This window comes from Magnolia sinica, chromosome 6 (assembly GCF_029962835.1).
Source record: "Magnolia sinica isolate HGM2019 chromosome 6, MsV1, whole genome shotgun sequence".
NCBI classification, from domain to species: Eukaryota; Viridiplantae; Streptophyta; class Magnoliopsida; order Magnoliales; family Magnoliaceae; genus Magnolia; species Magnolia sinica.
In genome coordinates this window covers 91,600,913-91,615,917 of record NC_080578.1, presented here as the reverse complement: position 1 = coordinate 91,615,917, position 15,005 = coordinate 91,600,913, and the positions used below count along the sequence as shown (strand labels likewise).

Here is a 15,005-nt window from a genome sequence, read left to right as displayed (position 1 = left end):
CAGAATTGTCAGGTCACCTTGCTCAAGCTATTCTTGGATTTCTTGACAGGAGAACATGGAACCTTGACTCTCAAAGAAATGCAAAGAATTCGATTTTGGCTCTACGCACATGTTGCCAATGAGCACATGGATGAACACTGCAATGCATGAACTTTTCAGTGATCCAAAACGTCCATCTTACGGATACCGCTGGGATCACCTCCGGTTCCTTGCAATGAACCAACAAGCTCAATTCCAACTTACTAGCATAGGTAATGGCCCCTCCTTGGTGATCCACAGTTTGGATTGGTCAATGAACGGTGATTTGCACCATTTGCCGGTTATAAATCTGTTAGTGCATTGGTTTATGCACTTTCTTTATCAATCACATGAGTCCGTATTTCATGTAATTGATTGAGCCATTGAAAGTTGAAGACCTAAGGCATAAGAGGATACAAGCACCAAGGATTAAAGAACAGGTAAATGAGGTTCCTTAGTGACCTTAACCCTTGACCCAAAACGGTCTATTGAACCTCTAGATGATCCTGACCTAATAGAAAAATCTTGTTGATCATCCCTTAGCCTTAGGAGCCTAATTCAAATATGTTAAGTAAGGCTATATGAGGTGTAAAATTATTGTGAAATCGCATACCCAAAACAACAGACTTTCAAGCGGTGCTCGATCTCGTCGAGCATCTCTCCAGAGATCTTCAATGGCATCAAAGATCCCTTCAATGGAATCGAGTGGATAACTTGGATCTTTCTAGCAGAGTGATCTTTTATTTGAGTTACTCAATGACATCGAGGACTAATCAAAGAGTCCACTCAAAGCTATCGAAGTTTACTTGATGACATCGGATAGCAATGTGAAAGCTGTTTAGCAACAATTCAGCTAGAAAATCGATTTTCTCGATATTATTGTAAGTATACTTGATGCTATTGATAAAGCTGTTATTTGCCCTTTTTCGATTGTTGGAGCTTGAACTTGGATGAGTTTTGGTGCAATAAAAGCTTATGTGATTCCACATGATCATATCTCTTATCTCAAGCTTATAAACCAATGAGTTCCAAGTTATTTTCTTGAGAATAATACTCTAATGAGGATTCCGACCTCCACCATTTTCTAGATATTAGACATGAATCTCAAAGGATTACAACATTTCATTAGTTTTAAGATATTTACTTAATCTCCCATTACCTTGGTCACATTAAATGAGCATCACATGAAAATTGTTTGATTTTGGAGCTGAATCATTGACAGTGCATTGACATCATGATTGGGGGAGCAAAATGAGAACTGATTGATGCACGTGAGAGCATCAATCAAGCAACATAAATGACGCATTAATGAGGCTCACATGAGCATCGAATCCATACTCTTTTTCCTTGTGTATGATTGATGGTAAGAGTTTATGACCCAAACTCAATAGGTTCTTGTGTAGGACTGAATTTACTGGACATGGGTGTATACACGTTAGTTTTCGTGAGAGCCTCTAGCTAGAGTAAAAGTAGGTAATTAGATTAGAACAGAGGTTATTGGTTAGCCCATAGAAAATCAACTCAAGTCTCTTACAGGAGCCTTCAGTCAGAGTATACATTTGTAGGTTCTTGTGTAGGAGCCAGGTTTGTGGTGAACTTATAAAAAACTATGTAGAGTCTCTTGCGTGAGCTATTCCTTGTATAGGATTGTAAATGTTATAGGTAAATCTAATTTAAAACCGGTTAGAGGTAAATCTGCTTTAAAACATCTGATAGTGAAATCTGGTACACTTATGAGTTGAGTGTATTCGCTAAGAGTAGAGTAAGGAAACCGAACCACTTTACATACTAGTATTTGGGATTGTCTTTTGAGCACTCGTTTAATTATATATGCTTATATGATTGAATTTTTAATTATATTTATGCATTGTTAGATAAATGCTAGGAGTTGATAGTGGCACATCCCACACATATACACGTACACCATCATATTTATATACTAGTTGCTTCATTAGAATATTATTTGTAGTCTATGTGATTAAACCCACTGATGGCTTGGAAGCCTTAATGTTAAATTACTTTAGTTAGTTTAAGTTAAGCAATATTGTTTAATTGGCTAAAATTTTATTTGGTCCTGATCATTTTCCTTTTAAGACATAGCTATCATTCATTAGCTTTGTTAAGCTTTTATGCATAGCCCTGGACCTAGCACGTGAAATTTTAATTAGTATTAGAGCGGGTAGCTCTTGAATGGCTTAATTGCCTTGAGTTGATCAAATGAACTTAAGAATGATGTCTAGACAAGAGGGTTGTGCCGTCATATGACTACCATATTTTGATGGGTCTAATTACAGCTATTGGAAAGTTAGGATGGTCTTTCTAAAATCTCTTGACCTTATGGTTTTGGCAATTATTGAACAAGGATGGACGATGCCCATGCAATAAGTTGTGATTGATGATAGAACCATTAGCGGTTTTACAGATAAATAAAAATACAGTGATGATACGAGAACACGATATACCTATGATGCCAAAGCTCTCAATATTATTTATTATGCAGTTTTTCCTGATAAATTTAAACACAGTTGCACATGTGAAATTGAGAAAGAAATGTGTGATATATTATTCTTTCTTGGGCTGGAGATGACTGGTGGGGTCATGACAGTCTTAATTCCAAGGAACACCACCATCCCCACCAAGAAGGAGTAGGTCTTCTCTACATACTTCGACAACCAGCCTGGTGTCTTGATCCAGGTCTATGAGGGTGAGAGAACAAGGACCAGAGACAACAATCTGCTGGGCAAGTTTGAGCTCTCAGGAATCCCACCAGCCCCTAGAGGTGTGCCCCAGATCACTGTCTGCTTTGACATTGATGCCTACGGCATCCTAAATGTCTCAGCCGAGGACAAGACCACGGGACAGAAGAACAAGATCACAATCACCAATGACAAGGGTAGGTTGAGTAAGGAGGAGATTGACAAGATGGTCCAGGACGCGGAGAAATACAAGTTAGAGGATGAGGAGCACAAGAAGAAGGTTGAGTCTAAGAACGCTCTTGAGAACTACGCCTATAACATGAGGAACACCATAAAGGATGAGAATATTGGGTCGAAGCTGGACCCAGCTGACAAGAAGAAGATTGAGGATGTGATCGAGTCAGCCATCCAGTGGCTGGATAGCAACTAGCTGGTAGAGGCCGATGAGTTTGATGATAAGATGAAGGATCTCGAGAGCATCTGCAACCCCATCATTGCAAAGATGTACCAAGGTGCTGGTGGTGAAGCTGGTGCTGGCATGGATGATGATGGTCTGTCAGTTGGTGGCAGCGGGGCTGGGCCCAAGATTGAGGAGGTGGACTAAGGTGCGATCCATCGCTAGTATGTTTTTGTTTCTGTTTCTGCTTCTAAAACGTTCGGATAATCTAGACTTAGTGATTTTGATTCCGTCATTTTGGCCTCACTATTATAGGCATGAAGGCCATTCATGGGGTTTTTATTTTTTGTTTCTTTTTTTGAGGGGCTAATATACTCTATTTCTTTCTGGTAAGAATTAAGAATCTTTTAGGCTTTAGTTAAAAAAAAAAATGTGTGACATATTAGAAGCCTCCCATGAGGGAACTAGTACAATAAAGAGATCAAAGATCTCTTAATGACCTATTTCGAAAATATTAAAATGGAAGAGTCTGAATCTTTCATAAAATTTTACTATAAACTAAATGATATATGCAATTCCATGTGGGATTTTGGATATGAACATATATAAGATAAAAGTAAAAGAATTCTTAGGTTCCCTACAAACATAGGAATTACGCTTTAAGATAGTTAAATCTAAAAGTGATAGTGATGATGATTTTGAAAGAAAATTCAAGAAATTTCTTAAATTGAGTAGATGGAAGAGTTATACCAAGAAGGACAAGATGGTTGAGAAGCATAAAGGCAAATATGTTAAACCACCTAAGCTCGTCCAATGTTACAGCTATAAGGGTTATAGACATCTTGCCCGTGATTGCCATAGCAAAGTAAGATCTAAAGTCAATGCTTGACGGCAACATGGGATGATATGGAAGAGTTTGAATCCACTTCAGAAGACTCCTCTAGTGTTGAAGAATTTAGTCACTTACATGTCTTAACGACCTAGACCACAAAAGATCCCTTTGCGATAAATTGTTAAATAAGAGGATCTAGCCTCATCTTTGCGCTCAATTGATAAACTTGGGGATTTAAACCTCGATTATGAGCCTAATTGAAAATTTGATGATTTCAGCCTTGTTAGCGAGCACATATGAAAATTTTGAGGATTCTAACATCATATTGTGCTTAATTGGTAAATATGAGAATTTAACCTCATTTGTATTGATAGTTGAAACTTTAAATTTGCTGAATTTTAATATCACATGCTTTAGCTTAGACTATCAGTGGTCATTCCTAATTTGAGCAGTATATCATTTGAATGATCATAATTAGAATGCTCCATGTTTTTAATGATTATATACACCCTTTAAACACCTATTAATATGTGCCTTATAATTGGTAATTCTATGACTTATAGAGTTGTTTTATGCTATATTTTTTATTGGTATATTTATTATAACTAACTCTGTGTCAAATACTAATAAAAAGGAAGAAAGATCAAGTCCCACCAAAATAACTTTAATTTTGTTAGTGGTTCTTGTGTACATCAGTACGTACTCCAATAGTGAAATCTAGTACCCTCATGGGTTGAGTACATTTGACGAGAGTTGAGTAAGAAAACTGAACCACTATACATGCTTGTGTTTGAAATTGTCTTTTGATCATTTATTTAATTATGCTTATGTGATTGCATGTTTAATTATATATATGCATGGTTAGATAAATGCTAGGAGTTGATAGGTAACATATCCCACACACACATACACCATGTTTATAGATTAGTTGCTTCATTAGTATATCATTTTTAGTATATGTGATTGAACGGACTAATGGCTTGAAAACCTTAATGTTAAATTGCTTTACTTAATTTAATACATATTAGTTTAAGTTAAGCAATTATGTTTAATTGGGCTTTATCGCCATCCCTCTAGGACATAGATATCATTCCTTTGCTCAACCAAGCTTCCGTGCATAGCTCATGCACCCATTACGTGTAATTTCAAAATCCACCACATGGACTAATGCACACTTTCTTGGCCTAATTTGAGAAAAAAAGTCCAACATATGAATCTAGTCAGGGCTTGGAAATTCAATCTATTATTTATAGCCAAAGTGCATTCGCGATGCATGGCTTTGGAACCATGTCCCATTCATAACAAAGAAAAGAATTTGAAATTTGAGAAAGTCTATTGCCTTTTATAAAAAAAAATGTAGTTACGCATTGTGACTTATGGTTATTGCAACTAATTTGTATAAAATAATTAAATTTAATTGCAAGAAATTGGTGTAAGTAGTCCATATACAAACTTATTTTGTAGTGAGAAGGGAATCCATCTTTGAGTTATAAAAGATATTATTTCCCACAAATTTTTAGCCAAAAAAAAAAAAAAAAGAGTTTGGCTAATTCCTCTTTGATTATGAGTGACTCCAACTCATACAGGTGATTCTTGTTTTCATCGACGCAATTTTGTGGTTGAAGTGATTTTCTATTTTTGACTGATCCATTACTTTCGATGATTCATAATTCTAGTTAATGAAAGAGTTTTTATAATCTCTTGATAGTTTATCATTAAATCTATTTTCATTCTATAAAATCTAATTTTTTATTTTAAAAAATTACTAAAATTTTTAAAGTATCACATACTTCAAATTGATGGTTTTTTGAACAGTCTCCTAACGTCCCAAAAGCAGCTTTATCTGGGTTTAGTCCTTTGTTTTCTTTTCTTTTTACAAAATTAAACACTTGAAGGTTAATTTTGACTTTTGAATCACCCTAATCAAAATTATATTCAAGAAAATACTCTTTTGTTGCATTTTTGGCTATTAAGTTAGGGTATAAAAATTCAGGGTACCATTAAGTTCAGAATAATGTGAAAATAAGATAAACTTTGATGCATTTTTGGCTGCAGGGTATGAAAATGGAGATCCAGCCAGATGGAAAATATAACCTGAACTAAAAAACCAAAGAAACCATTCCGCCGCATGTTGATATCATCATAACACGCGTAAAGTGACTCGTACTGTTTGGACAATTTGGATTTAGCTACATGCAGTCCACATGTAAGTGCATTCGTATCTCTGAGCCATTTCCAAGCATATATTATAAAAACTCAATGATAATTGGAAACGCTGGATCGCACAAGTACCCAGATTTATCTCGATGTACGAAAAAGAAAACAATGATAGTTAATGTACGTGGTGGGAAAAACAGTCTCATCCTGCTGTCCTCTACGGGTAGAATCAATTGTATTTTTGACAGCAGTTACCCACTACGTGTCTCCGAGTACCTTATAAAGACTGCATGTGCATGGATGTCGTGACATCTGATCGGACGTCCAGAATCAACTCAACTACGCCTTGCACTGTATGCTAGGATACGTGTCAATTCGTGAATGAGTTGCTTCAACAGGTGGACGCCACATGGAGAATCATAGCTCTAAGATCATAGTGAACGAAAAACAACTGTATGATGGCTGCATGCATAAGCACACCGTACAACGAAGTAAGCATAGGCCAACTTTCTTGGGTAACAATCAGCAATTAGGATGGCCCAATAAAATTTACCTGTAGCTTGTGGCTCTTTGCAATGGAGCCCATGCGAAATAACAAAAATCCTACCGAATGAATGTACCGGATTTAAAAAATCCTAATTAAAAAAAAAATTCAATAACCTAATCTTAAATGAGATATAAAACACTTGAGTCATGAAGTTTTGAAGTGTTTGACAAAAGCGGACAATTCAAACAACAAAACATTTTAAAAAAAGTGTGTGAGGTAGATTGTATTCATTACTATTGATTGATGTCTTAGATTTGTAAATCAACAGGTCTTTCGATGATATCTTAATGCCATTGAGCAGTTTTCGATGCCATCAAAGGTGGTTCGATCCCATCGAAAAAAATTAAAAATTTCACAATTGGTTGTTGAACATTTATGTGTCTTGCTTGGTTGCACCGAAAAGGGTTTAATGCCATCGATGAGTCGTTGATAATATCGAAGTGCCATCGAAAAAATTTCAGAAAATACATGTTTAGTCGCTGAAATATTTGTGTTTAGTTCGATGACATAAAAAATGTTCGATACCATTGAAGTAACATCGAAGGTGTCATCAAACAAATGCGTAGAGTTACGTAGAGTTGCGTAAGTGCGGAATTTGTTTCCTATTTCGAGTGTGATTTTCTTAAAGGCTATATATATGAAAGTAATCGGGAGGAATATTAGGTATCTAAGAGCTTTCTAATTCGTTCTTAGGATTTTAATGTTGTAGCTTGAAGTGATTCAAGGCTTGTTCGAATCAGGTAATCTCCATCTCTTGTAATTTTATGCTTTTATAGTAATTTTTGTCATTTTGCGTCGTTGTTTTTTCTTGAAAGGATTTTTCCAAGTTAAATTCAGAGTGCTTGTGATTGAACTTGATTGTGCGGTTGGAATACTTTGCAAATTCAGAGTGTTTGTAATTAAACTTGATTGTGCAGCTTGATGTGCGTGGAATTAAGAGGAATTGAGTTTTGCAACCCTCATTTCCACTTTCATCTCTTGTTTGGGACTATGTTTTTGCAATTATGGTCAATTGCTATGTAAACAACGTCGAGTCCAAGGGATTCTTGAAATCCTGTATCGAAACACAAGTTGTATGTCACTGCATCCCTCGAATCCGTCAAGGCATTTGAGAGGAAAAAACCAAATCCCACATAAGGTCTTTCGAATCCATTGAACTGACAACGGATTAAACCAGACGAGACTCTACAGTCCATCGTCTTCAATCCTTTTCAAGCTAATGGCGTAATCCATCTCATATATAGAGATGAAGGTGGTTCCTCGCAGTTCAACAAGATTGTTTTCTACAGCAAAAGACAAGTGGGTGTCTCCAAGGTACCCTTTTCTGATTTTTCTGCTATTTTCCTTTTCCCTTTCCTATTCTCATACACCATCCTTTCCCTATTCATGGTTCCATTAATTGGAAGGTTTCCAGAAGATTTCTAAAACTCCGTGTGTAGTTTCGTCCATTGATTTGTGATGATCAGGCTCTCCTCTCCGTGCTTCGATATCTGGTGCCTTTTCTAGTGATTCCATTCGATTTTGGGAAGCACCTACGGAATATAGCTCATTCATTTTGATGGGAGCTATTCTGAGTTTTAAGGATGGATTCTCCTCTTCGAATTCTCAATATGGATTCTCCTATTCTGAGAGAGACACAGACCCCTCATGCAGTCCATGGTAGCCACCTGTTGTGAAGACCTCATCCAAATAGTCATTGCTTTCCGTCAATTTCCAATCCAACCACTTCAAACAACCTTTGATTTGGAATATCGTGTTCTATGCCACCATAGGCATATACAGAACATGGTAGCATTGAGCAATCCTGGAATTGAACGCGAAATTCAACCATTACAAATATGGCAAGAGAGAGTGTTCATCCACAAATTCAATGACAATCCCACCGGGCCATATTCATTACTTTCAAACCATTCCATCCCACTTACTTACACCTAATTCTACTCACCAAACACTCCCTTAACACAATTAAAAATGATACACATGGCATATTTTAAGTTAAAAATGACACACACACACACACACATATAATCATTTATCATTGTCATTTGAAAAGGGATATTAAACATACGAAAGTTTAAAAGCCACCGTTGCTTATAACCCAAAAATCCAAATGGCTGAGATTGTATTGATTGGAATGGGGCAAAATTACAGCCTAGAAACTTTGGGCGGGAAACAGAGAAAAAGGATCTACCCCACCTATCATTTTCTATACAAAAAACCCAATGACCCAGCTGAACAAGAAAACAGAAAACAAAAACCAAAAAACCAACAGGGACCCGAAATCAGAAGGGAAGGAAAGACTATTACTGAGGCCTAGGAGCTTGTTCTCTGATGGAGCCAAGGCCCACTTTGTCAAGAAGAGATAGGCCTCTAGTGATACGGGGCAAGGAGGAAATGGTAGCAAAGACATTGTTGGTCAGCGTCTTGCTGTCGAGCTTCGCCAAACTATCAGTAGGGCCATTAGCTTCCCGGAGAACATGCGCTAGACGAAAAGAACCTCTACCCAAGAGGGAAAAAATTCTGGAAAGCCAGTATGCCCACTTCCAGGAGGGGGTGCAGTTCATTTGGAGACAACGCACTACCCAGGCTGAGTCCGACTCAACAATGATATTGTGAAGGCCCATGTCCAAGCAAAGAAGAATGCCATCGTGGACAGCTCTCACTTTCAGCCAAATTGTTTGTTGCCATACCCATTAGCGAACGTGAGAAGCATATTACTGAGGTGGTCTTGAACAATACCACCACCACCTGCAGGTCCGGGATTGGACAAGGCCGATCCATCGACATTTAATTTAAGAAAACCCTCTGTCGGTCTCATCCATTTGACAACCGAAATAATACGAGCAATTTCGAGGGAACGGGGAGGATTGGTTGCCGTAGCCCTGGGCTAAAAAGGAGAAGGCATAGCAGAAGATAAGGTTGAGAAGAGAGTAGAAAGCTACCATTTCACCCTTGAGAGCAGCACAGATACGGTAATCCGTTTATTGCCGAATCTCGCCTCATTTCTCACTTTTCAAATTTCCCACAAGATGAAAACCGAGGCTAGCCAAAAACAATTGCGGTTGATGGAACAAGGTAGGGGCCTAATCCACCACAATGAAGGCGAACCTGGATGGAGGAGTGACTGAAAACCTACAATCCGGACATAGCTGCAGCTTGGCGCGAAAGGCACGAGGCGAGCGCACCTTCTAGGAAGAGGTGGTATGAGGATCCTGCACAAGGACTAGAGGTGTGCTCTTCAGGACAACAGGAAATGAAATAAGACTACCTAAAATTTTCACTGTTAACCGTTCGATGACTGTACACCAATCCCACATTCACATGATCAAATAACCATAGCTTCTGATTTATACCCATACATTTAACCGTCAACCTACGCAATTTCTACCATGCATCACACTCAACTAAAATACCAAATTTCTACTCATAAAAAAATTGGAGAACATGCATGTAATATTTCGGACAACGACCCACGTGTTTTTCCGGTGCTTTGAAAACGACCCGCATCATCTGCTAAAAAGTGAAGAATATGTATGTAGTATTTCGGACAACGACCCACGTGTTTTTAGGTGCTTCAAAGAAGTACCAACGACTAAACAACCCCTTCCAGTAGCTACAAAGTAGCTCTCTTTTGTACCAGGGTTATAACCAAATGCAGAAAGAATGGGTGATTCTAGCAAAAGGATGGGTGATTCTACAGGAGCTTAAAGTACCATGAAATTCTGTTACGATCGTAACGGTCGGAGACATACTCTATTGATGACAGTCCACGCGTGGTACGTCATTCTAGTTATTAACTCCGATCAACTTCTATGGTGACGTCATGTGATTGACACTGTCGGTGATCATCAGTTTCTAGGTAGTTGCATCCGCGCGTGTGTGATCGCACCATTCACAAGCGCTTGCACGTGCAAACGTATATGATATTTTTGATCAATGCATTCACTAGGCCGGACCGCTCAACATGTGTGATACATTGAACGTGGACCGTTCATTGTACTCTGTCCTTACCGTACACTTTTTAAAACGCTGTGTGGATCATCTGATGTGTGGGCCCACTTGATTCACCATTAGATGGTCAGATGAGGGAACCGGATCTCATGAAGGTAGTGGGGCAGTTGTTTCTAACGTGTGCGAATGCAGGACTCCTAGACATGATTCCCTTTTTCCTTTTTCTATATTTCATCACAAAACCAGCTGCCAGGTTTACTGCTATTTTTAAATTTCTTTTTATTTTTAAAGAAAGGTGGACATGTTCCACCAGCATTTTATTGAACTGACAGGATTTATTTCCTGCTAATTTAAGGATGGTAAATGGGCTGGAGCTGTGTGGGCCAACGTTCTGTGTGAGTGCCATCCAAGCCGTCCATTAGATGCACCCCATGTTAGGCCAAGATCCCAACATGATGAATGGGTGATGCTAATTTCCATACTTTATCAAATATAACTATGTAATTTTTTTATTAAATATTATTAAATTAATTTTTTTTCCACTAGAAAAGGCAGTTTCCATTAGAAAGAAAATACTTGCAACATCTGCTTTCGGGAAACCTAGGAAAAAATGACCTGGAGGAACCTATCATATGACGGGAACGGAAAACAAAAAAGACGGGAAAAAATGACTTGAAGAACCTCACGGGGGCTGTTTGGCATTGAGTCGACTCAAAAAGACTTGTCCAAGTCGTCGAACCAATCTGACCCAGTAATCAGGTGGGTCCCACCAAAAATATAAAAGAAAAGGTCCGTTCCACCATGATGAAGTGTCATCTTACGTACATGTTCTGCTCAAACGTCATTTATACTCTGAGAAGGAGAGATGCTATGGTTTGTTGAGCAAATGAAGCTGTTGATCCGTTTCCAGTCAATAGAAACTGTGAATATCCATGCAAGATTGGCACGCTATAAAAGGATGAGAGAATAACAGAAGTCTTTTGTTTTTTAAAAAAACTAAGTGTGAATAAATTGCAGGTGGTATGCCCCAACCTTTTAGGCCTAAGTTTTTTTCTGTGATGGAGACTAGAGAGAAGAAGATGCTCAGAGAAAGAGAGAAAAAGCACAAGAACTAAGTGTGAATAAATTGCAGGTGGTGTGCTCCGATCTTTTAGTACTAAAGAGCAAACTCCACAGAAACATTAACTTCTTAAACATGCATTTTCCATGCTTTCTTAGGAAATAATTTTTTTAAAGCAGAAATGTGGGAGCTTACCACCTGTATCTTTGTTCATAAATCAAAAAGATATGTACAACCACTCGGGCGGGCCACACAAAAGACAGGCCCCACCTATATATCATATAAACTCACCAATCAACAGCACTAAAATAAACAGACTAGCTTGGCTTCAACATCTTCAAAGCCAATAGCCAAGAACTTAATAGTCCCAGAGCCTGCTGCTCCTAATTGAAGGAAAAAGCCCTTGAGGCGACATAGCTTCCCAGCTACCAAAAGCAGCAAACAGTACCTCTTATCCAGCAGTGCCAAAATTTTCAAGCAAGATGAAGACCCTTGCACCTTGCAAAGCTATAAATACATTCCCCTTGACATCCCAGCAACACCAGCCTCAATCGAAAATAGCCTAATAATTACTTTCAACTTCCTAAGTTTGGACCGTTTTAACCTTCCTTTGACTCATCCCATTCACCTGTCCCATCCACATGGTCCCACCAGATCTTGAACATGTCCTACGTCACACGTTCCACAGGGATGTGCTACATCATCTATTCTCTTTCCACATGATCCATGTAAAACCTAAAACCCTAATTTTTATTTTGCTAACTCCAACTCTACGAAATGTGGGCACTCTATTTACAGGAAGCTGAGGGAGAGGGTGCGGATGTCCCGAGAAGGTGGATTTTACAGGCATGTTTCTACAAATTAATGACATGCTTTACTCTCTACTCCTTCAGTCGTATTCTATGATCAACGCATAAAAATCTCGCAATGCATTATAAACCTCCACGATAACTTATCATTTTCACCGACTGGTGGTGAGATATAGGATAATGGTAGAATCTACATACATTTATCTCTACTTGGGGCAGTATATTACACCTGTTGGTTAAACGACTTACGTAGAAAAAAGATGAACCTGCCATAAGAGAGGAAAAGGCAAGACTCTTAAAATATGTTATGATGAAATCTTGTTACACTCATCTCTCTTATTATATGTGTGTTTCTCTCTCTTTTCTTTCTTTCTTTCTTTCTTTCTTTCTTTTTTTTTTTTTTCCTGATTGAGTACTACGAGCTCAAGAGCATCATTTTAGAGATTCGGGAGCAGCTAATATGACTCGGGAGCTCCCCTGGCCCTTCTCCCTAATGGCCTAACCACACTCATTCACGTGTTGTCTAGAGAAATCAGCCCTCTAATATGACTCAGGAGCTCCATCCAACTTCCAAAAACCTTGTTGGGATACCCGCTGCCACCCAACTTTTCCAGACTATTCGCCACTCCATTTCCTTCTCGCAAGAGAAATCTTGAAATTAAGACTTGAAAGCTTCTCATCAATCGCTCCTAGGCAATATCAAATATTCTATGGGCATTAGGCTCAGGAGTTGGTTATCGCTTCTGCAATCACTCTTGTTTCCGACTCAATAATGACGTTGGAGAGACCAAACGAGCTGCAAAGTTTGCAAACATTCACCTTCAACAAATACAATGTATCTTCTCATGTTTCTAGACAATATAAAGCTAATAGCCACAAAATTCTAAGAAAACCATTTCATCTGCCTAGGCAAGACATGCTACATCAAAGGCATTACTTAATGCTTGCAACAAAGCCTAACTTCCAACTTTGATGGTAAAGTCGATCCCTAATCTTATTGTGATTTAAGTGGCTTCTTTACAAACTTTCTTTGAGTAGTAAAAATTATCAGAAGAGAAGAAAGTTAAATTCATTGTAACAATTAAAACTCAAAGGTCATGCCTTAGTTTTGTGGTAACAATACCAACTAAATCATAAGTGGAGGTGGAATTGATAAATTAATAGTTGGGCTAAAATGAAGGTTAAATTGGATGATAAATTCCTTTACCTTAATTATTCTCTAACTCTACACGTAAAGCTTTATCATATCCAATAAAAGAGTGACCAAAGTATGGTCAATTATACGAAGAAATTGTATAAATATTTAAGCCAGGTAGATTTACAAGAAACCAATGATCCATTGGTAGTTAGGTATTTAAGTAGATAAAAATTATGTCCATTATGAGTTATTTAAAAAAATTTGGATAGTGGATGGGTCTAAATTTTATTTTATTTTTTTCTTTCTTCAGTTCGCCCCAATATTGTGAATTTATAAATCTTTTTTGTCAATCATTAAAATTGTAGACAGCGTGTTCCTGCCTTTAAAAAAAAAAAGATTTGAAGAAACCTACCAATTAGCCAAGGCAAAAGTCAAATTAAGCAAGACCTCTTTTAACATTGATCAAGCACATCCTCTCTCTCTCTCTCTCTCTCTCTCTCTCTCTCTCTCTCTCTCTCTATATATATATATATATATATATATATATAAAGTACATCCTATCAACTTATCCAGTTCATACCATGGTGGTTTGGACATCCCATCCATGACCCTAAAAAATATTGAAAAAGATTTGGCCGACTTCATTGGGGAAGGAGGGAATTGCCAAAAGCCATTTTTTGTTTCAAAAAAAATACTTGATTCATATATATCATTCTGAATAGAAACTTACAAAAAACGGGTCTTCCCAGGAGAAAAAGGACCTGCCGAGGACCAAACGAAACAACAAAAGCCAGGCCATTCCAATCCCACTATCCACAAAACCCGGAACAAACCAAAACAAAAAAAGGAAGGAAAAACCTCCCACAAACTGAAGAGAAGGCTAGAAAGCTACTTCCTCTCCCTGATAGAACCTAGCCCTACCCTGTCTAAGACAAGTAGCCCACGCACCTGATGTGGAAGCTCGGCCTAAGAACGTCTACAAAACTGAGATTGAGAGGAGCTCCCCTCGCGGGCTAGCGCATCAGTTGGAGCGTTCCCTTCCCTGAAAATGTGCTCAAAAACTATCTGGCCTTTTTGACGGAGCTAGTTTGTTCTAGCCGTCCAGCCTTTCCATTTCCAACCCAAGCTTAAGTTCTCCTTAAACACCTTGACCACCAACTTCGAATCTGATTCTACCACCACTTTACAAAAACCTTTTTCTATACACATAGCTACCCCGTCGTGGGCTGCTCTGACTTTAGCCCCAATGTTAGACATCACCCCATATCCTACCGAGAAAGCAAAAAGGAGTTCACCTTTGTCATTCCTACAGACTTCACCACCCCTTGCTAGACCTGGGTTTCCTCTAGATGATCCATCAACATTGACTTTTACCCATCCCACAGGGGGTCTACGCCATT

The 15,005-nt window shown here is 38.2% G+C and overlaps 1 protein-coding gene and 1 pseudogene across 1 annotated transcript in view; one reads left to right on the top strand and one right to left on the bottom strand.

The window, feature by feature from the left end:
• The window catches only part of LOC131249065 (agamous-like MADS-box protein MADS3), a 99,093-nt gene that overhangs the window by 49,263 nt on the left and 34,825 nt on the right, over positions 1 to 15,005 (bottom strand). The gene's annotated exons all lie outside the window — the stretch shown is intronic.
• LOC131249066 (chloroplast envelope membrane 70 kDa heat shock-related protein-like) lies at positions 2,606 to 3,406 on the top strand (annotated as a pseudogene).